This window comes from Oculina patagonica, chromosome 2 (assembly GCF_052425735.1).
Source record: "Oculina patagonica isolate OP01 chromosome 2, crgOcupat, whole genome shotgun sequence".
Taxonomy (NCBI): domain Eukaryota; kingdom Metazoa; phylum Cnidaria; class Anthozoa; order Scleractinia; family Oculinidae; genus Oculina; species Oculina patagonica.
In genome coordinates, this window is record NC_135759.1 from 33,657,517 (window position 1) to 33,685,099 (window position 27,583).

Consider the following 27,583-nt stretch of genomic DNA (forward strand, 5'->3'; position numbering starts at 1 on the left):
CACTGCAAACTGCGCAGTTCTATATATTATGATCATTTGATTAAATTGTCGAAATGCAGTATAAATTAGAGCAGTTTTCAATTGAGTGTCGTAAAACCAAAACCAAAGTAATTACTCTGGCCAATCAAAAAGGACACAGACAATCCAGTAAACCAATCAAAACTCGAAGCAAATACATGTAGCTGGCACGAAGCGCGGGAAACGTGCACGGGCGAGTCACGATTGGTTTTGGTTTTATTCCTGATTAGCTGGGAAAGTGGCGCGAGATTTTTAAGCCAATCATTAAGCGTAGTAATGCAAAACCATAGCAAACGCAATTTACTTTCGACACTCAAGTGAAAACCGCTCTAATTGAATGACAATCATGAAAAGATGTTCGGAAAGCCTTCGCGGTTAAAACTGTTCACGCTTTTTGGATTAAGGAAGTCGTGCATTTGTGGCATAGCTCTGAGAATGGAGAAGTTTGGAGAAGCGCGATTGGACGCTCACGAGTGTGCAACTAATTTTAACTTCGTCATATCCCTTAGCAACTTTGGAAATGAAACCGCAGGTTTGATCTCTTGGATATGGTATTTTGTTTAGTCTCAAAAGGCAGCTGGTTGTTTTAGACTGTATGAGTCTCAGGCTTAATAAAACTAAGAACAGTACAGAAAAGTACAATCCCAGTATAACTTTTAATAAACCGGATTATTTACCAGTAACTATAATCATTGAACTTACATTGCCAATCACTTACATTTGACTAACATTTTGGAATAAGGTTGGACTTATAAAATTATTAAGAATAAAATCATATCATAGATTTAATAAGCCATACCAAACTGAACCCAATCCTGCTCTCAGACCTAGAAAGTAAAAGACCTTGTTCATCTAGTGGTTCATACTCGAAAAGCTTGCATTTCCACCCCCCCCCCCCCCCCACACACGAATGCCCTGATACTTTTAGAGGTAATTATTGAATTAATCTCTGTATGGGGATTTACAGTAAGCAAAGGTCTCTATTTATTCGTAACGGTACATCAAAAAGGGAGTTAATACTTAGCGACTGAATCTTATAGCTAAAGCACGTTAAAATAGATGTTACAGAAGTTACAGAGGAAACATTTCCTCTTCTCTCCGTCCTAGTCCCTCGCACGTTTTGACTTGCAACCATGCCCCTTGTTGCTCAGTCTGTGAAACATTCTTGCCATTCAATAACCACTAACCAAGCTGAACACTAACATACCTGTTATATAAGCAGGTGGCTTTAGTCAGTTCCAGGCGCCTTGAGAGAACAAGGAATTTGTCACAAGTTAAGAAAAGTCACCAGAATAAGTTAAAACAAAAAAATGGCAACGTTCGCTTTAAAAATTGACGCGAAATCCAATGAGATGCCGCCTTTACAAGATATATAAAGAATTTACACGTTGGTGCTTCAGATAACAAGCCTCTGAAACAATAAAAAGAAGAGTGTTTATTCATATCTTGTTGAAATTTTCTACTTGAGTAACTTCGATGAAATATTGAGCGCTTTCAACCTGCCATTTTATTGCGCCTGAGATGTTTCTCATAATCAAACGATATTGCTCGAGAGAATCTTCAGATACGCACGACGATCGCAAGATATTTTGGCGAGGAAACAAATTTTCGTATTTCATGTAAGTTATCTTATTATCCTTTATATACTTAAAATTTGAGATTTTAAGGTGTGATATCAATTAGTTTATAAACAGTTTGGCTGTTGAAATGTCTCTTAACGATAAACAAAGCCGCGAATTCAAAAATATTTTGAATTGCGGGGGGCATGCTGTGAAAAAAATATCAACTGAAAAGGCAAGACGTTTACTTTGCTGCAAGAGGTCACTTATGGCGAATTACTGATAACTAACTTGACGCAGCTGTAAAAATATTATAGCTGTATCGAAATATCTAATAAAATGACACTACTACGTTGGCAAGCGACTAAAGTACCACCGACCAATTATGGAAGTTTGCTCTTTCTAAAAATCTGTTGAAAAATAGGTTATAAGCTCAGTCAGTAGTTTTCCTTCCTAGATTTGAAATAGTAGTTCAGATAGCTATTTTTCATTTTTGATTTCGCCAGTCCTGAAACCAGCCTGTGCAGCGTTCTTGTTTAGCTTTCGCTAGTTTTTCTTCAGCAGTCTGTTTTCTTGTAATATTTTTAAATACTATTGATGGCCATTGATCCAGTCATTTTCAAGGATGCTTTCGCATAAAAACTAGGTGTTAGCTGTTTTTCTGAAAGTTATTCAAACGTTACTCAACTGGTAAAAAGACTTCCCCAGAAAATGATTTTTCCTCCTAACAATAACCGTATTACATATGTTTTTACTTTTCCATTAGGATATTTCGCGATATTATGTCTATCATTTCGTTTATGAACAGCTTATTTAAAAACATTTATTATTACGTATACCCAGTTATTTTATGCTCTGGACGAAAGTGCTTTAGTTAGTAATGTAAATATACTCTACCATACAGTCACATCTACACTCGCAATTTCTACTCATTATTGAAAAATAAGCATTTTGTTAAGAAAGGAAAAACGCCGCTGACAACATATACAGTGTGACCATAAGTCAATGCTTCACATTGCGTTAAGAATGTAAATAATCTTATAATGCTTCTACAAATGATATTACAGGTGGGAAACCGGTTTAAAGCTTGTCTCAAAATCTGCCCTCAAGAAAGGATTGAGGAAACCACTGGCTCTACTGTACCATATAAATGATATGGAGTTGCTTATTTTAATTATTATTTTTTAATATTAGCTTCCAAGAAACCTTGATTTTAAAAGAGATTGGATTGTGGGTCGGTAGTGAGTGTGCCAATTATTCGGAGAAATTGAAGACATCAAATTGTGGCATAGACTGCTGCATAAACTAACAAAATCTGAAAATTGTTAACATAAAGCTAGTTCGTGTTTTAGACATTAAAATTGTTATGTCTTTTGTTTTTTTTTATATATATAACTGGTTATTTATTATATAAACAAGAGTGAATTACTAAGATTTCTCTGCTGAGAAAAATCACATCTTTACACTGTAAAAGATATATCTATCACATGTAAAAATATCGATTTCGACACGTTTGCTGACGAGTTTGCCATGTTTCAATGCTGAATGAGCCAAAGTTTATCGATATTAAGTCGAAACATCTTCGGATCGTCCTCGGCAATCTTCGGTAATTTCCGAAAAAGGTTCGGAAAAGTTTCGGAAAATTTTTGGAAACTTCGTACGACAATCGGACAACATTTTGAAAATCTTCGGAAATCTTCGGAAATGGTTGGAAATCTTGGAAAATCGTCAAAAACCTCGTTATAACAGATTTATAAAATAAACAAAATAATACATGGTTGCTTGGAGATATGAAATTTCTCTTCTTGTGTTCAAATCGATATTTCAAACGTTCGCGCGCTCGAAGATAAATTTCATATCTCCGCGCAACCATTAATTATCCTCTATGTATATATATAGTGGAAACTCGATTTCTCGAACTTTCAAGGGAAACGAAAATTCGTTTGAGAAATCGGGAGTAAAATTTGCAGTGTTCGACTGAGGGAAGGAAAGCGACTTTTGGTTCGAGTTATCGCGACTCCACTGTAAATCAACCTGCCATCAGACTAATATTTGCTTTCAGTGCGGCAGAAATTGCGCCGTCAGGCGACAAAAACCTGTATGATACACACTTACGTCAGGTTTGCTCCATGAGATAACGTTTAAACTGAAAATTGGAAACTGGCCAAAAATTTTCGAAGAGAAAGTAAACTAACTTGGTTTTGCTTGAATACTATAGTGTTGTGGGACAGTATAAAATTGGTTTGAACTCGAATATCTTGTGATAGCCAGGTAAAGTTAATTGTCTTGTAAACTAAGTCACACAGGGCTAGTGCAATTTTATTGTGAATTTTACGCTTTCTGTTAATAACTGGCTTATGATGTTTTGACGTTTTATGTTCTCAGATTGGGTGACTGAACAATGGCCACCGCTGGTCCATTATTTGCAGTGTTGCTCGCAGGAATTGTCCTAGGTATTTAAAATTGTTATTTTATATTTTTATTTGATAATTCTTCATATTATTTTAAAAATACGGCACTATTTAACATAACAAGAAAAAAAACACCATTATGCTGTAATGTTGTTTATAGTGAACGTTATGTAGTTGAACACAGATTGCTTTTTTGTGAATCTTTCAGCCATTGTCTGCTGTCGCACCATGAGGATTATTTTATTTATCGAACGACCATTGCGCGCATCCTTTAACTAAAGTTTAACTTGCCTCCAGTAAAACATTTTTCATATTGTGACGGATGCTTATCTTCACACATAGCCCAAACGTAAACAAGATGTTTTATAGGCGCAGTGTCCTAGTGATTTCTGCGTTGGACGCCGTATAAAGCGGTCCGGATTTTAAAAGCACCGGCCGGGATCATTGTGTAGTGCTCTCTTCCCAGACGTAAAAATGGGTACCGGTGCGGCAAAATGATAGGGCAACCCGAGGCTCCTAAAGGGTAGATACTTAATTGTCACAATGCCCCTCTCTTCAGTTCCAGGTCTACCTACCGCAAAAATCGCTATCCAGTGGATAAGTACTGAAAAAAAAATTACGCTATCCACTGGATAGTGATTTATCTGGTGGGTAGCGTTATCCACCTTTCGAACAACCGGGGCCAGGCGTATAGAAAGTAGGGTAGCCTCAGGCTCCTATAATGCCCCTCTCTTCCCAGGCGTATAAATGAGTACTGGTAAATTGATAGGGCAACCTGAGGCTCCTAAAGAAGATACTTAAAAAACTTCGTGTTTTAGTATCTTTGTTATGTCTGTTGTTTACTATTATGCCATCGGTTATGTAAACAAGTTAACCTACTATTTTCGTGCTCTCATTTGTTTCCCGCTAACGTGGTTTCATGATAAATTGCACCATGATTACATATTTAATAATTATCCCGAGAAATTGGAGTTTATGCAACACTTTGCAATAGACGTCGGACGAGTCTTGGCAAACTACGTATATCGCTGGGTGTTATGTACGGAAGACGGATACTTGTACTTATGGTCTGCCACAAACTCACAATTTGCATATTAATTTGATTCCTGACTAATATTTGACTAATATTTCTCATGTTCTATTTTAGCAGGACAAGCTGCGCACGCGCGCAACTACGTGAGAACGAGACAACGAAGAACAGGTAAATGAAAATAGGGACCAAACAGAATAACGCAAGCTTTGAAAGCCAGAAAAAAATATATCTTTCCTTTCTTATAATAATATAAATAGTAGTGGTGTTAATTTAATTATGATTATGAAAATGCACAGCTGAAATGAATCATACATGTGAAATGCAAGCTTCGGTTCAGCCATTAGCTCTTTAATTACTAATGTCAAATAAACTCAATGCGCTAAATTTATCTCAAGTTCCTTTTGGTGATCAGTTCTTTTCTTTTTAGTACCAGCCTGTCTGTCTCTGTATTGAAATTGTAGAGAGAAATGGGATTCTGATTTATGGATAAATATGAAATTTTATGTTTATTGTATTTTCCTAAAACCATCAAGAGAGCGCTGATTACATTCTTAGTCCTCAATATTTGCCTTAACTTTATATCACAAGTTACTTATAACCAGTGCGGTGTGAGAACACGTACAGTGGTCCGCACTTTTTCCACTCGACAAAGTATTCAATTAGCTTAACTTTTTATTGATTTTTCGTCGGTCGTACCTGACCCCTCCCCACCTCCAGCTTCAGTGAAATTTTCACTGTTTAAATCAAGAAGAGAAAGTTGAAATTGCAAAGGCATATGTCACAAAATTATAATCTAAAAAATTGTTAAATGACAAAAAGAAAGTATACATCACTTCACATTGTTTCATGTTTGGTAGATTATGAACATTATACAATTAATGTACATTTTTGAAGTCAAAAATAAGGAAGGCAGCCTTCGTAGTTACAGCGCGACGCGCCTTACCGTGGCCACCCAACAAACTTTTTTACAAGTGTCATCTTGTAATATTTAACGTTTTCACTGCGTTTCGTTGATAAATACGATGTAACAAGCATCTATTTGATCGTATTCAACTTTGCAAGTAGCTGTGTTCGTCAAACAAATAATAATATTACGAGAGCACACTTGTAAAAAAGTTGTAAAAATTGTAAAATATTTTCATAAAGAATATACAGAAATATTATGTATTATTCATTGCAGTGCCGTATGAAGTAGAAGTCACTACCGGCATTCAAGAAGGAGCAGGAACAGATGCTAACGTATTCATCACCATTTACGGTTCCAACGGACAATCACAGGAAAAGAAGCTTAAAGGAAACTTATTTGAAAATAATTTCGAGAAAGGAAAGTAAGTTTATCAATTTATCCATCCGTTTATCCTCCGTCCGTCCGTCCGTCCCTCCCCTCCCTCCCTACATCAATCAATCCTTCAATCACACACATCTTTTAGAATTCGTTTGATTGGCCTTATTCCAGAATAAGAATAAATGGAATAACCAGAATGTCTGTTCGATTGATTTGCAATTCCTATTTGGGAATGCAGACTGAGCTTCGAGGGCAACTGTGAAATTTTGAGGACAATCTTTCAGCCAAGGGCATTATCCTCCAATATACCAGCAAGCCAGAAAGGGGTTTATTTATTTTATAACCCTCCGATTTATTTCTACAACGCGCTTCATCGCCATTAAATTTATAGGAAAAAACCTACGTAATAAACCCGGCGTAACTGTGGTTGAAGCAAATGTAAGTTGATTTGTTTACGTGATTTTTAACTCTGTGATTTCATTAAAAGTTAGAATTGAATAAGGTGACTTCATTCGTTTGTTTTGCCGGTGCCTGCTTACAAAATCGGACGACGGATATCAAATCGGACGGGTTATATTGGCTGATACCCATCGTCCGATTTTGTACCACGTGATGCGTTTTGTCCAATGAGCGCGCGCAAAAATTAATGGGTGGGTTATAAAGTTTGTTACACAGGGCTAGGAGTTCGTTAATTCGGAGTTCTACTGTACTACATTATAATAATATCATTATACAATAAAATCCTATCCCGAATTTGTTAGAAATATCTACATGGTGAATGTTTTTGTCTTTCTCTGGTAACTGTATCATGCATGTTTCCCTTTTACAGAGTCGACAATTTTGTGCTGCAAATAATGGACGTTGGTGAAATCCTAAAGATAAAAATAAGACATGATAATTCATTATTCATGCCAGCGTGGAATCTTGCGAAGGTAATAATTAGGAACACGCGATACCAGGCACACCTCTGAAGTATTTTTTAACTTAAAGTTTGAGAAAGTAAATAGTTGGGAAGAACATGACCTTTTCGGATAACTTTCATAACAACGGACAACGTTCAAAATGATTTTAAACGAGTTTGATTTGAAGTTTTCTTTGTTTAAGGATTATGCCGGTAATAAATTTGGAACAGAGGAAAATACAAATCAAACTAGTTTAAACATCTTGACCTGAAATTAATTTTCAGGTTCAACATATACACTACTTATTTTGGGACTGGAAGAAAAAAAGAAATGTTACTTAACCGGAAGGAGACGCTTTTAAAAATACTTACCATTTTGGTTACACAGCAAGCCACAACAGGCAACATTTTTATTCATGTCTGTTCTCCAATCGTCCAAATGATCCTATAACGTTAAAAAGCTATAAACAAAAACATTACAGAAGACTAATTTTAAAAATTGTCACTTAGGCCCGGGCCAAACGTCGAACTTCACATGAGTCGAACCTAATGCAAATTACCAAAAACGTTTTGCTCATTTGCATTAGGTTCGTTTGGCCCGGGCCTTACGCACTCTCGCAATGGTAATAATAAGTTATTCACAGCAAAAGAATTATCTTGTCACCCTTGACACCAAAACAAGAACTTTTCAATATAAAGTACTTATAAATCGAATATTTTTTACCAACAAATCACTATACAAAATGAGATTAGTCGACTCACCTCTTTGCACCTTTTGCAAAACTTCAGACGAACCCCTCGAGCATCTATTCTGTAGTTGTGAATTTACTATAGCTTTCTGAAAGTCTGTTGTTCTTTGGGTTAAATCTTTACACATTAACATTGACTATCTAAACGATTGCGACATCATTTTTGGTTTTGTACAAAAGAGGCTTCATTGGCTGCTTTTAAATCATATAATCATTGCTGGAAAACAGATAATCTACCAAAATCGTCTAAAAGACTGTGTACCATTATTGTCTCATCTTATAGCTAAATTAAGGTAGACAGAATCTATTGAACGAGCAATAGCCAAAAAGAACAATAGACTAAACATAAATGAAGGGAAGTGGAAGCCTTTGCTTAACATTTAAAGCAAAAAAGGAAAGATATTGTTAATTTATTCATTTATTTTATTTATATTTTATTTATTATTATTATTATTATTATTATTATTATTATTATAACTATTATTATTTTATTCCTTTCATTTATTTCCTTTAATTTATTTTTTTAGTGTGTATAGGTCGTTTATTTTTATTTATCTAATGACAGTGATGTAATGCAATGTAGTGTAACGTATGTAACGTAGTCGGTTACGTCAGTCGATGTATCAGATGTATGTATGTAAAGATGTTAAAATGATAATAAAGATAATAATAATAAAAAGAATTATCTTGAGTAGAAGAAATGAAATTTTTCAATGAGCCTTCAAAAGACTAAAGAGCTACTGTACAGTCAAAATTAAGTTTAATACTAAAAATATAATATGAATAGAGATTAATAAGCTGAACTAATTGTGCAAACAGTACCGCAATTTGTAGCAATTGACTTTTAATTAGACTATGCTTCTAATTAAACTTCTAAAATTGCCCAGACTTGAGATCGAATGTTCTTGCCTAATTTGGACAAAAATAAAACGGGCTTAGATTGAGTGCGTTCCGAAAACAACAGTGTAAAACGCATGGAAGTCTGAGCCTCAGGAGTTTCTATTTTGTGACCATTATATATATTTTAGGCACAGTTTGTGTTTTCACAAGGAAAGTAATATTGCTGTAATATTATCATGTTTACCAACAGATAAGAATTGTGGCACCTGGGGGTAAGGAGTATGACTTTCCCTGTAACTGTGAGCTGAAGACGGGCGCTTTGTCAAAAGAACTGTTTCCCGCCGGACAACCATCAAATCTAGTCAACCAAGGTATGAGATAATATACATACACATGTGAAAGTAAAATAAATAACTATGCTCCTGTTATGGTTAGAAAAGAGCGACTCTTCCAGTACGAAAATTATAAGAAATACCTGGAAAAACGTATCATCCTTGCTCTTATGGAATTGTCAGAGAGGGGGGGGGGGGGAGGGGGAGAGAAACTCCCTTTGTTACACGACCCAAAAGTGCGGCATAGCGGTGCCGGGCAACCGAGTGTGCGCAGTAGCTATCGAATGGTTGCTAAGGGCAGAGTGAATAGATTGAAAAAGTTCATTGTTTAGTTCGCATGTTTTGGTCTTGACTGTGCACAAAACGCAATAGCTATTTGCATTTCACACGCATGCAGTCATTGATATTTTAATCTTTCTGAGAAAAACAAAACTTTGGGTGACGTCTTTCTTAGCAACGGCTTGATTGTCACAGACTTGCACCGTTTCCAGGCACTGCTACGCCGTCAAGGAAAAGTGCCGACTTTCTTCCCCCCTGGAACTTGTAAACCGATTAATTTTTTTCGTCATTATATTTTTAACCTTGCAGCATTAGGTGGTTGTAATGGTGTGTTTCAAGATGCATCCCACTGTTGGCCGTTTAACGAAGCTCAGGATGACTCGTCTCCAGATCTAAAAGGAAATTTCCCTGCTCGACTGATGGTAAAGTTAAAGTTATTTTACAAAGGGAGCTGGGTTGAAAGTTAAAGTACTTTTGTCATGGATTTAAATTTATTCGAGACCTTTTAGAGCCTCGAGCTCTTGAAGCTATCCATCTGACACTTTTTGTGCTATTGCTGATATTGTGGAATTTTACAAACAGGAATAAATGTCAACCATATACCAGACGCTAGCAAGGCTCTGAAGAAAAGTTATTCATTTTTTTCAGAGAATCGTTCCAAGTAGGCTAGCGTGGCGCAAAAGAATCAGTAGTGTTCAATCCATTATGACAATTGTTGGAAACTCTGAGCACTATTTGATGTTTCTGTATTTATTGTATGGAAGAAATTGTTTTGTTAAACAACTAGCAGAATTGACGCCCTCTAAATACGTCTCTCAGGACCCGGACGTAGGATAATATCCCGGGGAAAAAACTCCATTTGAAAGGGACGGTGATGCTCGTCGTATTGCTTGGGGGGGGGGGGGGTGTAAATTACGGACTTTGGTCTCACTAAGGATGTTTAGGACAGATTAATAATAATTTTAGACGTCAAGGTCTCGTTTACAGTTGCACATAAAGAAATATAAAGCGCCATCATACTGTGTTAGCGGTTAAAACCGTTCATGGAAGAAAAATGGTATATTTTAGGGTTCAAAGAAAGATTCAGGCACGTCTAGATTGGTCTCCTTTAGGGGCTTAATTCACATTTTCGAGTGGTCCATCCGCGGGGGATAACATATTCAGGAGCCTTGTGCAAATGATCGTTGCCAGTTTTGTTATGTCCGTTGCACCTGTACGCAAGTTTAAGTTTAATATTTGACTAACTTCTTGTGCTTTGTGTACCTCAGGATGGAGCTAAAATTGTTGACTCGGTTATCAGAAAGAAAGCGGTCTCAACTCTTGAGAAAAGTAGTTGGATTGATTTGGGCAATTTTAAAGGTGAGACTCGTATGTTAATGAAATGAATACAAAGTGGCTTTATACATGGAAATCTGAATCCGGAAGTCGAGGGTTAAAATTTTACTAAGACTCTTTCTTATCTCCTGGAGTTCCTGGTGCCCGTTTCTCGAATGTTCCGAAAAGTTTTCGCACCCGGAAAGCCATAGAAAAATCGCAAACCCTTGTGATCACAGAGCTGTTTATTCGCATATTTTTTATATGAACTGAAGTTCCCTTCATACAAATTTCAGGCCTATGCACTTCTCCGTTTTTAAGATACAGATATTTATATTCAAACAAAAAAAGTTAGTATTATTTTCTCTTATTATTCATTTCTAAAGGACGTTGCATCGGCAACCCTGATTTGTGCACGGATGGTGTTACCATGATATTTTGGGCAAAAATCAACGCACCAGCCGTCTCTGATAACCCTGGATCACCAAAATATGTGTTTTCAAGCGGAGGAGAAGATAGCAGGTCCCGAGGATTCTCTCTTTTTCATCAAAACGGCATGTTCGTACTGAGAGCGGTGGCGGCCCAAAAGAAATGGAAGATTACAATAGAAAATGATAAAATACCGCTCAATTTTTGGTTTTCATTCGCTTTCACTTGGAAGGCAGGTACGTTGTTGATTCTTACTAGGAAATTCTTGTTATTTTGCTTACTAACTATTAAGACGTTACTCAGACCAACAGTAAACAAAACAAGGTAGAACGAAAACTAAAAAACAAATTAAAACAGGACAGTATAGGATACTATAGAGGTAGGGTTTGGAATTGAAATGTGTAATTGAAATGAACAGTAAACAAAATGGTTAACGAAAATAAAAACAATTAAAAAGGACAGTATAGGATACTATAGAGGTAAGTGGGTGATTCATTTGGAAACAATTGAAAACGAATAATTCTTAAAGTAACGGCATAATGTCACTGAAAACTAACTAAAGCTAGCTTAGTTTGTTAAAAATGAAAATCCTCGAAATTAATAAGTGCTTAGTCAATTGTTGTATTATCGAATGTTATAGAATGCTTAATTTAACTTAAGTCAATCTTACTTTTAAATTGTAATTTAGAATATCCAAGCAATGTAATTTAATTTGTTGCAAAGTGCTAAAAAGAAAAAATATTTTTAGTATTATAATCGCGGTATCTATAACAAAATTCTCGAATTTGATTGGTTAATTCTGCGCACGCCAATAACAGGTATCTGAGGGTTTTTCTTGTTGTTTTCATACTTTTGTAAACTAATTCGCGCGTCAATCATGTGCATTAAGAGGAAATAGGAAGAGTTCTTTCTAGCTGTTTTCGCTACTTCGTTGCGGGGGGGTGTAAAACTAATTGGATTCACCATTGCCTTTTTTATGCAAAAAAGATTCTCAAAGACTTTCTAACCTCGATTTTTTTTATTGATACGATTTATTAGTAATTGTACCTTGTGTCGTACAATTCATAGAGAAAACGTGCTCATAATTTCAAATCGGCGGCGCGTTCGGCCGATTACTTCTTATTATTATACATTGTAGTCACTATCTGTCTTCTCATTGGCTAAGAGCCTACAGTTATTCTGAGTCGCGCAACCCAGAAGTGAATAATCGCTAGCAGATCACTTGGGGGGCAAGATTGAGGAATGTGGGACACCGAGCGAGGAATTCATGTTGTCGATTCGCTTCTCAACGAGCAAAACATTTACCTAAATTGAAAAATTGCTGGACAAAATCCGGAAAACACAAAATGGCCGACAAAGATGCGGAGGAACTATTCCACGAATAACTTACCTCGACCTTGATTATTCCGGATGTAACAAAAACCTCATCCAATCACTGTTTATTCATCATCATCATCATCATCATCATCATTACTGAACGGCGTATTCTTTCTTTTTTTCAGGAAGTGGGCTTAGATATTTCATTAATGGGCAAGAAGCTGGTTTCAAGCTCCAAAGTGAACCTCTTTCTGTCGCCAGTGGAACATTGTTTAATGACCTCAAGATTAGCAAACCCAATGACAACAATCTAGCAGAGGAGATACTTCCATTGAAGTTTGACCAGTTTGTCACATGGAGTAGAGTTTTGCAAAGCGATGAGATAAGCAAGGCTTTCAACGAGGGTAGGTTGTGAAGTAAACGGCTTGCTATAGCGTTTCAGTGTTGAATTATGGTACTCTACATGCTTACTAAACACGCGTGTACGTGTTATGTTGAACTGCGAAAGCTAAAGTCTTAAAAAAGCCTGCATCAGGATCTTTAAGATAATTATTCAACAAATGTGCGTGTTTCCCATTTATGATCTAAATTAATGCTATTTAACAAATGGTAACGTCACAGCGTGCATACTGAGTTACAGATGCACGCGGGAGGGAAGCACGAGAGCGTGAGAGCGCACGAGGGAAGCCGAGGGCGACCAGCCTTGAGGCTTAGAAAACCTCCCGTGCTGTCTCAATGTGCACGCTGTGACGTTTACCTTTGTTATAGCACAACTTTTAGGAGATTTTTTAAGTTTTTTGAGGTAAAAGTGCGCGCGCTTATTTGAGCAATTGCGTACATACATACATAACAGATATCATGCGATATACGAAGGTTGTCAAGATTCGTCCGAAATCATGGAAACGCTGCTCAACCACAGTTTTTGTAGCTGCGAAATGTATTTTGTTGACAATTTGTTGAATAATAAAACAATTATCCTACGGCCTCGTCGGCTAAGTATCAGGCAATATTCTGCGCGATTTTGCAGGATATTTGTTAAATATACAGCAGTGACATACTTGGTTAATAATTCCTTATGTCGTGGCTGCTTTTATTTCCAAGCAAAACAATCGGAAGGATACTTTCTGCTTTCAAAGAGCCTTGCCAATTAGATTAATCAGTGAGGTATTCTTCAACTTGAAAGTTATTTTGTACCTAAGGAAAATGACAAAATATCATGACATTGCTCCTTTAACGTAAATAAATTATTTGGCGTTGACAGGCGGCGCGTTACCAGCGGACTATGGACAAGGCAATCCGTTTGGTAAGCGGTATCACAATAAATGCATTTATTAATCAGTTACTCCTAATACCAACAGTCAAGGCTTTGTTTAATTATTTATTGATGTGTTTTCCTTCTTAACCGACCTATTCAGACCAGAGGGGTAGATTAAGTTCCTTTGAGTGATTACAAAAGTACAAAAACATGACTGGATATAAACTAAAGCACTTGCACCAGAACGAGGGCAAGCGCAACAATAAATCATCTTCCATTGACAAGCTCTTTAGAGACAAACACTGTATTGTCCCGAATGACCTTGACAAACAGTTTCATGTCCTCAAAAAGTGGAAGAATAAGTTTGATTGTTTAGTGTATGAAATGCTAGTAATCAGAGAATTGTCACCATCTCTAAATGTCCAATCAGACTCAATCCGAACCAAACTACAGTCGAAGCTCTTGTAAGCGGACACCCTCGGGACGCGAAAAATTGTCCGTTTGGGGCTGGCCGCTACATTTTTTTGGGGGGCCGCTAGGGGGAAAAAAAAAAAAAAAAAATTTTTTTCCGGCGCCCGGGGTGCTTTATAGAAAAAAAAAAAAATATTTTTTTATATAAAAAAATAAGGGGGCGTTCTCTGGTTAAGAGAGTATTTGCGTTACATTACATATTTTATTATTTCAATCTAAAGCGAACTTTTTCTGGCAGTTTATTCTTTTAACTTTTGAACTTGAAAATGGTGTCATGACCACTCCGAAACGTCGTTAGATTTTATCGTTTATTTTCATTATCACTTGCTTATGTATATCTTTACTTTTGCTTATAAAAATATGGTTATCTTAGAGAAATCGTTGTCTTTTTATTATCTTAGCGGCATCTGCAGCTTGCCAGCCTAATCCATGCCAAAATGGTGGCCAATGCCAACTTGATCCTGACAGCCCTGAAGGTCATTTTTGCCAATGTCCACCGCAATTTTCTGGAGCAAAGTGCGAAAGTAAGTTGGAGCAAAATTGTCTTTTTTCTTTTCACCAAATATCACTTCCGGTATCACTTAGTGTCATTGAAACCAATGTTGCGTAGACATTATTTTTACTATGGGCGTTCAGGATTTATCGTATTCTGATTTTTACGTCAATGGTGAGCGCAACATCAAGGACTTGCAATTACGACACATATTATAATAAACTGACGGCCGAGTCTTATTACCGGGGTTTTGTGTTTTAACTCATTTTCATGCATGATGATGGAGGCAGCGTGGTCGAGTGGTTAGAACACTGGACTTGAAATCCGGAGGTTGCAAGTTCGAATCCTGTACTGACCACTGGCTGTTGTTGATCTCGGTAGCCCCGAGTTCAACTCCTCGGCTACGCTTATAAATAGCTAACTGGTCTACGTCCTACCAGCTGGGATTTTAACCATGTAAAGTTCATTTATAATTTCTATTTAGTGTTTGTATACAATGGCCCTAAAAAAACATTGAAGAAGTGTTTAATTAAGATATTTATTTAATTATTTATTTGGCAAGAATATTTCTTAATCATAAAGCAAGTTGCTAGATTGATTCTCCAACGTTGATTCCTTCATCAAAAAGGACTAGGTCCTCCCGTGGGCTTTCCACCACCGTGAGGAAGGCTTAATCAAACTTTTATGTTAATTGCATATTACATTGAGTTGATTTTATGGGTATGCTACAAAGATGCGATAAAGAAGTATAAAACTAGCTCAGCTTCATTTCATCAAAACTCATCAATCCATTTGTTTTTATTTTACTTTTGGCAAATACAGTCCGCAAAGATGAACAACCCACTCAAGGTAGGAATGAACATATGTTATATGAACCAATTTGAGTTCTGTTTACACTGCGTATATCTAGGTAAAAAATAATTGAATACGACGGACGCTTGCTACTGCTCTTCTATATACTTCTCAGATGTGTGCTTAACCAAAATCAATTTAGAAATTCTAAATATCTCTTCAAGAAGCAGACGGAAAATGGACCTAAAATCGCAGAGAGCCACAACCATATGTATTGAATTAACATGATTAGGATGATTAATATTTTAGCTTCTTCAAGCAAATCCTAATATCAATTGAGGTACTGAGCGTAAACGTTCCAGTTCATTACTGAAGATGTCTTTTATGAGTGCAAGTAGTTCGCCATTTGATATGTCGCCACCATGAGATTTATAGATGGCTGCAATATTCGTCAAATCGAAACGCGTCAAGCACTTTAGTTAAAATCATGTTCGTGGGAACCAAACCCTGCTGACTGTCCTCCGTGGTGTCTGCGCGTAACCTTGGCCCTGATAATTACCATTTTTACCTTCAACTTGTAAACTATCAGCAGCTACAACTGCAGCACCTACAACTGCAGCAGGTAGCACTAACAGGTGCAGGGGCTTCCACTGGAGCACCCACCACTGGAGCACCCACCAATGGAGCACCTACAACTGGAGGGCCTACAACTGGGGCCGCTACCACGGCAGGACCTTCCACTGGAGGAACCAACACTGCAGGACCTTCCACTAGAGGACCTACCACTAAAGCTCCCCGGGGCCTACCACTGGAGGACCTACCACTGGAGGACCTACCACTAAAGCCCCTTCCACTGGAAGACCAACAACAGGTGCTGGAAGCACTCCTACTGGTGCTACCACAGGCCAACCAACAACAAGTGTTGGTAGTTCAACGTCCGGCGGATCTACCCAAGGTAATATTTCTGTTATGCATAAGGTCCAGAGGTGAATCCAGAGGTGAAGTCCGGATTCTGTGGGCATATTCATTCCTTGATTTACAATAAGCGGACACCAAACTAAGCCACATTTGTTAACCAGAACCAGATAAACACATCGTGATCAGTCATCGAAAGAAATCAAGAATATTCATGACAATTTTCAATGAAAACAAATGAACAAACAAAACATTTGGATCGCTTTATTTCTCGATAACGTTTTTATGATAATTTACAATCACTTTGGCCATTTAGTCACTCATAACATCGCCTCATCTGCACATGATGTATATTGCAACCAAAGATGATGCGCGTGCCTAATGAATATGTTTTATATTCATTAGGTATCAATTCGTACTTTGTTCGATGTACAAAGATTCCACACATACCATAACCATACCGAAGTCCCCATCCAAAAAAATCATAACTAAATCTAATTTGTTCCAATTGAAACGTAATATTCCCCCCTTCCACTAATATAACCGTCGTCAAAAGTCAACTCCTCCCGGTTCTTAAGTGGACGATTCACTCCCAAAACCAGACCTTAAAACTTAATTCCTATTACTGAAACTCATTATTTTGATTTCATCAGTTTTCATATCCGCTTGTTTTGTATTCAATATCGTTACTGTATATACCCAGAAACGGACTTTGTCTTGACGTTCTATGATATTCACCTCTGGTCATTATATGTCATAACGGTTATTTATCTGGACTGGGGTGAGTGATGTTAACTGATAAGAAGGTTTGGAAAGGGAAGGAACAGACTGAAGACGATACTGGAACTACTGAACTCGACCTTGCTATTCATTTGCCTTGACTTGACTGTAACACTGACGACTGCATTGGATCATGTCGGCAAACTGGCGACGTGGATTTATTCTAACGACAACAATTGACATCAAGATCGAAGAAGACCCATTTAGGGCAAACAATGGATTTTCTAATGTGTTTCATTATCCACTTTTGGACACTATTGTTTAACGTTAGTGCTTTTCCTCATAAGGCTAGATTTCCACTGACGCGGAAATTTTTACGTGCGTTTTCGTGCGTAAAAAAAATTTAGAGACAATGTATGAACGACTTGCGTAAACGTTTACGTCGTTCATACATTGTCTCTAAATTTTTTAACGCACGTAAACACACGTAAAAATTTACGCGTAAGTGGAAATCCACCTTAAGAAAAACCTTTTTGTATTATGAACAGACAAATTTAGGAGAACGCTGCAGACCTGCAGACACCCCTTACCCATACGATTTCCCGCATGGGCACGGGGTTATTTGGGATTTTGATATGTATTCACAAATCGTACGACGAATCGCTGTTAGACAGAATACTGCCACTACTTAATATGTTACTGGTGCAGACTGTAGAAGCATTACGTCATCACAAGCACTTGGAACTGACTTCGCATTTCTTACATGACTCCCTACAACGGCAATAAACGACGCTTATTTTTTTCTTGTTAGCGAAGCATTAACTCTAAGAATAATTATAAAAGATATTTATTAACAACATTGCTCATAACAGTGTAACTAAACATTTTAGACTGTAAAAAATAACAAATAAATAAAACGAAACGTTAAGATGTGTGTTAAATTAAAACAATTGTAAAAACATTAACATTTTAAAAATATGCACTTTGAAGACTTCTGTGTAAGCCTTTTTAAACGGTACCGGTTCTAGCAATTAATATATAGAATATACTATAAGCAATAATTTGCGAAAGTTGTTAAATCAATACGACTTCTTATAACACTATTCAAAAGAAAATAACTAATGGTGCTTGTAGCATTTGTAACATACTGTTTGTAAGCCAGATAGGCAAGTTAGTCAATAACACGCGGCGGTAAGTAGAAATGACTGGCCATGTGCTTGGCGGGGAAAAAGTTCAAACCATATTGACAGCATTGCCGTCCGGTGCCAAGGGCGGAATTCTGAGCTAATTATGAAACTCATCAACAAAACAAAAACAAAGTTACTCATTCGACAGTCAATCAAAATCCAATTTTAGCATTGGAACTCAGGATAATACTTATGGCATAGTTCCTATAAAAGATAAATAATGATAAATAAATTAATAAAGTCAATCAAACAATAGGTAACGTTAAAACTAAAATAGATGTTTAATAAAGCAAATTAACTCCTCCACTTGCCTTGACCTGAACTATACATTTTATACAAAGCCATAATATGATTATTTTCAATTTTGACAAAATCTTTGTACAATACCAAGTAAAGTTGCTGTCTTTAAAAAATAGACACAATAATGAATTTTCTGCTATTTTCTTTCTCGTTATCGTAACAGTCCCTCCAACCACCGCAGCCCCAACAGGACCAGTGCCCGACATGAGTAAGTCTATTTTTTTCCATCTTCTTTATTGCTCATTATTCTTCAAGGCAAAAGCACACTTGCATTCAGCAAGACCCCTGCATAGAGCAGTTTTCAATTGAGTGTCGTAAAACCAAAACCATAGTAATTACTCTGGCCAATCATAAAGGCCACAGACAATCCAGTGAACCAATCAAAACTCGAAGCAAATACATGTAGCCGACACGAAGCGCGGGAAAACGTGCGCGAGCGAGTCACGATTGGTTTTGGTTTTAGTTCTGATTGGCTGAGAAAGTGGCGCGAGATTTTTAAGCCAATCACTAAGCGTAGCAATGCAAAACCAAAGCAAACGCAATTTACTTTCGACACTCAAGTGAAAACCGCTCTAAATACACTCATGGCTTTGCTTCTTCGTTTGTTATGAAAGTAAAATGCTGGTTCAACACTTCATGTAGAGACATGTTTTTAAACGTTGCGCGTATTAGTTGGGAAAGTAAAATTTCACACAAAGTTTAAAGATTTTTGACCTCTTATGAAAAAAACGTGATTGTCTAAAAGACGGCTTTTTAGATATAAGAAACATTTTAGGACAATGAGAATTAAAACTTCTTAATTTTGATTCAGTTTTACCTTTGAAATTATATCATCATCCTTCCTGACGCTAACATGACGTAACGCTTTGCATGACGCTGTACTCGAACCTCTCGAAGATTAATATAATGCAAAAAAACGGACGTTTTACTGACCACTCAAATCTGCTAACTTTTATTTCCAATTACTGTTCTGCTTTCACTGTTGATAAAGGCCTACGAGGATGGCATATAGGGTTAAATTCTAACTATTTATATTGCATTTCCTAGAGCAATTAGTGATGGAACTGATGGATCAAATAAACCTTTTCCGAAGACTTCACCAATCCCCAGATGTGTCACCTTCCGAAGACCTCAACCAAGAAGCCAGCAAGTGGGCGCAACAGGTTGCAGCTCAAGGATCAGAAAAGATAGATCCCAACTCCACATACGGGCAACTGGTGTGCAGTCACCACACGGCAAGCGACCTCGCTAAAGCATGCGCAGTCAAGTGGTATGGCGCCATCAAGTTCTTTGATTGGGCTGATCCCAAGTTGACAGTTAAGTCGTCGCCATTTACACAGCTGGTTTGGAAAAACAGCACACGGGCAGGCGTTGGTATCGCAAAAGGAGCAGGAGGTGCTAAGAGACAGAGTATTGGAGGCAAATATTACATTGCTGTTTTGTTTGACCCTGGACAGAGTGATGAAGGGAACATAAAGGAAAACGTCCTCCCTGCAACAGGTCAGTTTAATTACGTTTTGTTCATAGATAATAGAGGCATTCTTTCAATTTTATTTATTGCATTGGTCATAAAAAAACGTACTTAATGTGATGAGTTCAGTTCGTTTATTTGAACCTTGTTCGACTTTTTCAACCTTTTTCTTTCTAACCCACGATGCACCGCTACCCTATTTTCCTTTGTGTTCCATTCGGTTGGTTGATATGATCACTACCCTATCGGATTAAGTCTGAGATGTTTGTACAGCTGGCTGAGATAATAAAACAGTTGTTTACCAGACGTGAAAAGTTCCTAAAAATGATGATTATCCTATCTTGCATGCTAGTTCGCGTTTTATTTGATGATTTGGAAAAAGATTTTTCATTATTATTTTGTATGTTGTTCGTAACTCGTTGTACTCTAGCTGCGTGATTCCTTGATCTCACTGGTGTGCTATTTTTTTGTTCTTAGGAATCTCTCAGCCTGCTCCGGAGGGTAAGTATTCTGTAAAAATGTAGGTCGAACCGGAAGGTGTTCTCCTCGGTTGGTGGGTGACAATTAAAATGAATTTTTAACTTTCGAAAAATATACAAAAAAGCTGAAAAGTGATGAAAATGGATAAAAGCGTCATTTTGTGCAGTTTCAAACACAAACATTTTGGGCATAGTCCTTCTTCGTGTGAAACCTTAGAAAATTGTATTCGCGATTGTATATTTTAAAAGGCGCAAGAGCGCAAAAGCCAGACGCGCGCATGCGGTTTATATGGAATAGAAAAAAATTTAGGCACTCTGGTTGTATTGTGTTTAAGAGAATGTCTATTACTGATATTTATTAATTTGCTTAACTTTTTATTTATCATTTTCTAGCTTCCTGCCCAGAAGGTTATTCAAAGCTGCCTATGGGTAGAAGTCGATCGTGTTTTACTGTGCGTACCACCGCAGTAAGCTGGGATGACGCTCTTCTTGGCTGCGCACTAGATAACGGCACGCTGGCCTCGCTGGACAGCAGAGAGGAAGCTACCTTGGTTGTGAGCCTACTAACAAGTAAGGGCATTAGAAATACTCGGTTAATCAATTGTAGTTATAAAATGTGCAAAGAGGTTTCTTTAACTCGAACTCGAACTCATAAATTTAATACACTCACGTTAGGCAATTGTAAATTTCGTTAATGAATAACGATTTACCAAGGGAGGCAGGCGTTTGCATTTCTCTTCTTGTGAACAAGTATTTTCTTGGATTCAATACGTATACAATAAATACAGACAATTTTAACAATTTTTCAACCCAAACGGAATGATGTACAAATAAAAAAGGCGACTGGTACATTTACCCATAATTCTTAACGCACGTATAACCTAACAGTGCCGTTAGAAACGCACATAAAAGTTCTCAAAACTTCAAACTTAGCATGCGCAATGTTGTAAGGGCAGGGAAAAATTCTGGAAAAAAAAGTATGGCTTTCTATGTTTCTATTGCCTGTGTTAGGTTCGCAAGGTATTGTGGTAAAATGTACAACCGTCATCTTTCTTTTAACGGTGGAAGGTATATTTTAACTATATTTTTTGTTATAGAATCAAACGTGACGGAAGCTTGGATTGGACTAAATGACCGTTCAACTGAAGGCCGGTACGTCTGGGTCGATGGATCCCCAATTCCGTTCTCTGAGTGGCTGCCTGGGGAGCCTGATGGCAATGAAGCTGAGAACTGTGTCGTGCAATCAAAAAGCGATTACGGGCCTGGTTGGGCTGACAAGCACTGCTTTGATAGCAAGGCTTTTGTCTGCGAGGTGCCCGTGCCTGGTAAATACACTTTATTTTTGTCGAACCTGTCTACAGTGGTCACCCAAGTTTGGGCAAATTAAGTGCCTGTTGCGGAGAGGTGGCCTTTAACGCGAGACTTCAATTCGGGGGGAGGGGGTACTTCCCACAGTGGACCATACAGGGAGGCTCCAACAGAGAAGGGGTACCTTTTTTTAGGCTTTAAGGCATTTCTCCTGCGCAGAGTCGAGAAAAAAGTCATCAACAAATTACCTTTTACTTTAAATGGCTCGGCTTTCTACATACTCTCACCGGCCCTGTTAAATGGTAAAGCATGACTTACAGTGTGACATGTTGACTGTTGATCAGAACAACTAATTGGTTGGAAAATAAAATGGTTCGAAGAAAATTAGGTGACTGCAGTAATTGTATGCCGACTGACGACCTTTTTGTTGTCTCCACTCACAGTGCTATTTATCCCTTATTTCAGGCTACACCTTCTATAAATTTGTTTTCAATCTAACCGAGCAGCAGTCCTCAGTCCTACCAGAACCCTCTCTACTCCCAGTCGGTCTATTCTGGAGGCTACTACTCTATGTGTACACCAGTTATTCAGAATGTGAATGATCTCCTCAGAGAAACGGTAGGTTATTGTATGCGTCAATTCCTTTTAAGCAAGACAAGAGCACTCTAATTCTTTATGCCAGTAGATAGTCTTATAAAAGCTTTTTAAAAGCACATAATTACCATTTTACCTCAAGAAAAGCGCACAAGCTTATGGGTAAGGTGCAAATAACATTTACGAGGCCGATGATATTTAACAAAGCGCAGGATATTGTACATGAAAAAGGCATTCAGAACAAAAGTAAATTACTAATTATTAAAAATAACTCCATTTTAATTTTTCTAATATAAACTGTTAAGATAATAAATCTACTTGATACTTTTCTCCGTTCCAGATTACTCGTTATTTCCAAGAAAAGAACATTGTACTCCAGCCAATAGTGAACACAATCAGGTGACTTTATTGACTGACATAAAATAACTGACGGTTTCGTTGATTGATTGATTGTTGATTGATTGATTGATTATCCGGCCTTACACTTGCTGACGTCAGCGTTTTATTTAATCAACTTGGCATTGAAGATTGTTACAACTGTAAACTTCACTTGCTTGCAGAACAGGACAACAGTTTCTTTTAAAATATAATATTATTAGTATAGTTGATAAATTTATTGTTTCACGAATGAAAAATTAGAGGATTTAGAGTGATCCTGCTCTGTATGGGAAGGAGTAAAACTTTTAGTTCAGCTGCCAATAAAGTTTGTTGTTATCAGGCAGACTTTTACTCTACACAATTAAATTAACACTACGCAAAATAAAACAAAACCTGTACATGTATCACCAACAAAGATTTTGTTCTATAGATAACCACTCCAACTTTGACATATAAGGCGGAAAAAATCTCGAAAAAAAATTTAAGATTAGTTTAGTTGCATAACAACGCTTATAAGTATAGCCTTTAAAAAAATGACTGATTTTCTTGTTTTTGTGCAATTGTTCTCTTAACTAAAGCTTAGTTAATATTTTCCGATGCCTTTGCAGGTGCATGCCAAATGGTGTATCACATGTTGAGGTTATTATAAGGCTTGGGCCAAACGACAGTTCCGATACCATTGGGTCGCTGCAAACCAGCATCAAAGAAAACGATGGAGAACTGGAGCTGTCGAACGGAGCATCTGCAAAACTTATCTCTGTCGAGATTCTCCCGCCAGGTATGTGGCTAGCGTAAAGTATGTATTCCATCTCAATAAGTAGGTGGGGACTGAGTTTATGTACTCTTCAAAAGGTCAGGCACGAAACGGATAAGTTTTGTCGAGTAAACGATGCGTTCCCCGATCTTATCCATTGGGTCCCACACGGGCTACAATTTTATCAGTTCTGACGTCATGGCACCAAAACAACACAAAAGGCGGTGTGACTCAGCTCTGCTTTCCTTAATCATAGATTAACCATTTTTCAGGTCCTAACCTAATTTAAGCACGCATTTGAGCACAAGAATGCTCTAAATACTCAAACAAATTATCTATTCAAATCTCTACGTAAACACTTTCCTTATTTGATTTCAGGCTCATCATACTGTCCAAACCAGTGTGTGAGCACCACTTGCCAAGCAGGTTGTGACCCCAGCTGCTGTACCCAGTCCCTCTCATCACCAGCAGCAGCCGTTCAGTACCCCTCGCCAATGGCGTACCAGCCTGAACCAATCTACAACACCAACACAAACCCATGGCAATGTCCCGTCGCCTGCACCAGGAACGTCAACTATTGCCCTCCCTACTGCTCCTCCAGTTGCTGCAATAAAAGGCGATCGAAAGTGAAAATACACAAGTTTTAACCTCATTTTTCAGTACTGTTTGTAACTGTTTACTACGGTTAATCACTTACAACTGAAAAAGAAAATACAATCTATTTAAAATTTACATTTTTGCCTACAGTGGAATGGTATCAATGGTTTGATGTTCAGCCCGCGACTGAGTGGAGAATCTCGGAGCTGTAGTTCATTTTGCTTATATCCGAAATAAAAATACATCGAGAATTTTAAGAGTTAGAATCAGTGTACATTAATCATGATTTAGTCATGATGCAAATAGGGTACCAAGAATAAAAATAAATATAGTTTTCACTTATTACTGTTTATCTTAAATAAAAGACGACAACATAAGGTTTAGTTTTTATCTTTAGTATAAGATATTAATCCCTTTTGTTTTATATCAGTCTAAATTAATGTATTCAAACGGTGTTCTCACCCAAGTGAGAACAAACAGCCCGAAAAACGCAACGCCTGTACTGGTATATACAGGAGAGAATAAAGAAGAATGACTCTTTACCCCTTTCTCACTCGTGTCTCATATATTTAATTTTACAGTCGATAACAAGAACAGACTGTTCTTAAATTCATTATACTCAGGGCACGCTACCAAGGCGCAGTGTTACTCAAATTGCAATATTTGGGACAGTGTTTAACCCAAAGTCAAACTCTGAAAAGAAAGCTGGTTTTATTTTGAAAGCTTACACTGAGTACCACACAAAAGCTGCCATTTTTTCATAATCAAAAGATACTAAATTTTTTTTGTTAATCTTTTGAGGCCTTCTTTGGAAATTCAAAAGTTAGTGCACACCTAAGAAGATCGTTTTCTCTTCAGTTGTGTATCCAAAACTAAGAAAAAACCAGATTACTTCAAAATACTTATCGGCTTCGAGACGTTTCACCTAATCGATTACTTTGAAAGAGATTACATCGTCGGTATCCATATTAAAAAAGGTATACCTTTTTCAACTGTCATAAAAACAGACACGAGAGCCTCGGCATAGATTACAAGAAAAGAAAACAAGAAACAAGAAATTAGGTCAGTGGCGTGTTCAAAAATCCAACCCGGATATAATTTCGTTCCTTTATAATTTCGTAGCAACTGATGATCGACAACTATTTGTTGTCGAAAACTAAATGTTGTCGACTACTGATGCTGTCCGATACAAACACTCCACACATTGGAGTGTTAGTTGTCGATAACTGAGTCAGACCAGCGAGAGATTGGGAACTAATATTCACTGCGCATACTCAAACCACTGAGCACTTACAACGCAGTTACGATAGTAGTGGTCACCTGAGGTCAACATTCCCACAAACAGGAAAAACGGTCAAAACCCTAGTTCTCGACAGCTATTAGATGTCCGACGACTTTAAGCAATGTCCTTATTTGAAAAAGGAAACTGCCTAGCTGTCGACAACTAAAAAAATATCGTTTGGTTGTCGATAACTCACCTCACACACTACGTTTTTTAGTTGTCGATAATTTTTGACAACAAATAGAATGGAAACGACCACATAATGTCTAGTGTGTGGAGGCCCTATGACTTCAAATTCGATGACAAAGCCCGTTGATCCATTCTCTCATAATTTGCATGTAGCACTAGTTTTCAAAAAGAAAATTGAGTTGTGTAGTCTGAACGCTAATTTTTTGGCAATGACTGTTTTAAAGCTTCTCAGGATTAATAAGTTTTTTTTAACGATGGAGAACGTGATGTCTACATAAACATAACAAAAATTGTAATTAAGGCTTAAAGTTTACGAGTTTTAAAAGAGTCCTTAGTTTTCTAATCAGTGTAAATTGCGGCTTATTGTCTCCGGCAGATCCCGCGTGCTTTATGCAAATTGCTACACAAGCTATTTACAGTTCGCAATCAACACTAAAATTTTCGAGTCAATTAAGTCCATTATCCAGTACAACCTTTACGGCCCAGAGCTGATAATTCTTTCGAAAAAAAAAATCACTAAAACGAGGTTTGTATTACGTTTAAGTCTTCGTATCGATAACTCCTGCATTCGCATTTTGGCGTAGAAGTTTAAATGACACCGCAATTCTTTGTTCTCTGCCTGAATTCAAGTCAAGCCTTTGTTCACCTGTAGCAGGTGAAGTAAAACACGTGTATCGTTCATAATATCTCGCCCGCGTCGCTGCCTTTTCTGATCTTCTTTGAATTCATATCCAAATCCCCATGGGCAGTTTTCAGGTCTGTTTTCAAATGTTCCATACGGGATCTCAAGCCTTCGACCTGTGCTTTGAAGTCAGATTTCACAACCTTTATTCTTGACTCCAGCGTTTTAAGCCTTTCCTGGAGATGTGTCGTGGTGTTAAAATCTCTTGAACTTTTTAAAAGCTTTTCCTCCTTTACATCGCCTATTTCTGTATTCTCTCCTTTGCTAGCTTTACTCGAACGTTCTTCGGCTTTTTCGTTCACCATCGATATAGAATGTAATGTGTTTGAAAAATGATTCAATCCAAATATCATAAAGGAGTGATGACACAGAAAATGCAAATGAACCTTGTTCGCGGCTAGCCACTGCCTTAGCCTCGTTGTCATGTTGACAGATGCGAAGTAATACAAAAGAAAGTTTCATTCCAGGAAAGACAGGCGTAAACTATACGACTGCTAGATTTTTTAAGTCAAACAGAGGGATAATAATGGACCCAAAAGTTGGAAATAGAAATTTTTTGTTAAGATTCATTTCATTTCTATCACCCATAAAGGAATTTGCAACTACTCGAGAGTGAATAATTTATCTTGTGGCCGAATTATAATATTTAAAGTTGTCTTGTACTGTGGCCATTCTTAAACTCGTTCAAGTCAGCTCAATCTGCGCGGTCTTCCTCCTTTATCTCGTCGATTACTCGAGAGTATCTCGTTGGTTTATAACATGTTAAAACTGTATTGGTCACAAAAATACCGTAAAAATTAAATGATACTTCTATAAAATTGTCAGCTTACGAATAGAAGAGGGTGAAAGCTTGGATCGTCATGCAGAAAATTAGTGCCTTTAAGTTCAAACAAACTTGTAAAAATAACCTTTTGTAGTTTCTCTTACAAAACTTATCGTTACCTTTTACATGTGATTTTTCTTTTGTAAATATGAAACTGTTTTTCTCTTATAATCTTTGTCCAATCATACATGTAATCATGTTTATTGACAGATTGAATGACTGTATTTCTTGTCGAATAAATATTCAATGATTATTTGTGCTCAATCCAAGTATTTCTTAATTTTCCAAACTTGAAACAAATGATTTCCATAAATACTGTAACAATTGGCGAACATATTCGAAACAATGAAGATGAAGTGTGCAACATGACACGAGCATGAGACAAAGAAAAAATCTGAGTCCCCCGACGGGGATCGAAACATACCC

General features: G+C 37.3%; 1 protein-coding gene and 1 pseudogene across 2 annotated transcripts in view; both read left to right on the forward strand.

Moving 5' to 3' along the window:
- Positions 1-27,583, forward strand: part of LOC144644270 (uncharacterized) — a 77,442-nt gene that overhangs the window by 33,601 nt on the left and 16,258 nt on the right. The gene's annotated exons all lie outside the window — the stretch shown is intronic.
- On the forward strand, positions 1,570-24,747 carry LOC144644269 (uncharacterized; annotated as a pseudogene). The gene is made up of 23 exons (XR_013569077.1): positions 1,570-1,637; positions 3,963-4,030; positions 5,136-5,189; positions 6,202-6,349; positions 7,136-7,238; positions 9,047-9,167; positions 9,717-9,829; positions 10,676-10,766; positions 11,108-11,386; positions 12,653-12,871; positions 13,729-13,770; positions 14,595-14,735; positions 14,977-14,988; positions 16,068-16,433; positions 18,764-18,808; positions 19,648-20,100; positions 20,549-20,572; positions 20,944-21,120; positions 21,648-21,875; positions 22,324-22,476; positions 22,793-22,851; positions 23,439-23,608; positions 23,963-24,747. The product of XR_013569077.1 is annotated as an uncharacterized LOC144644269 (transcript).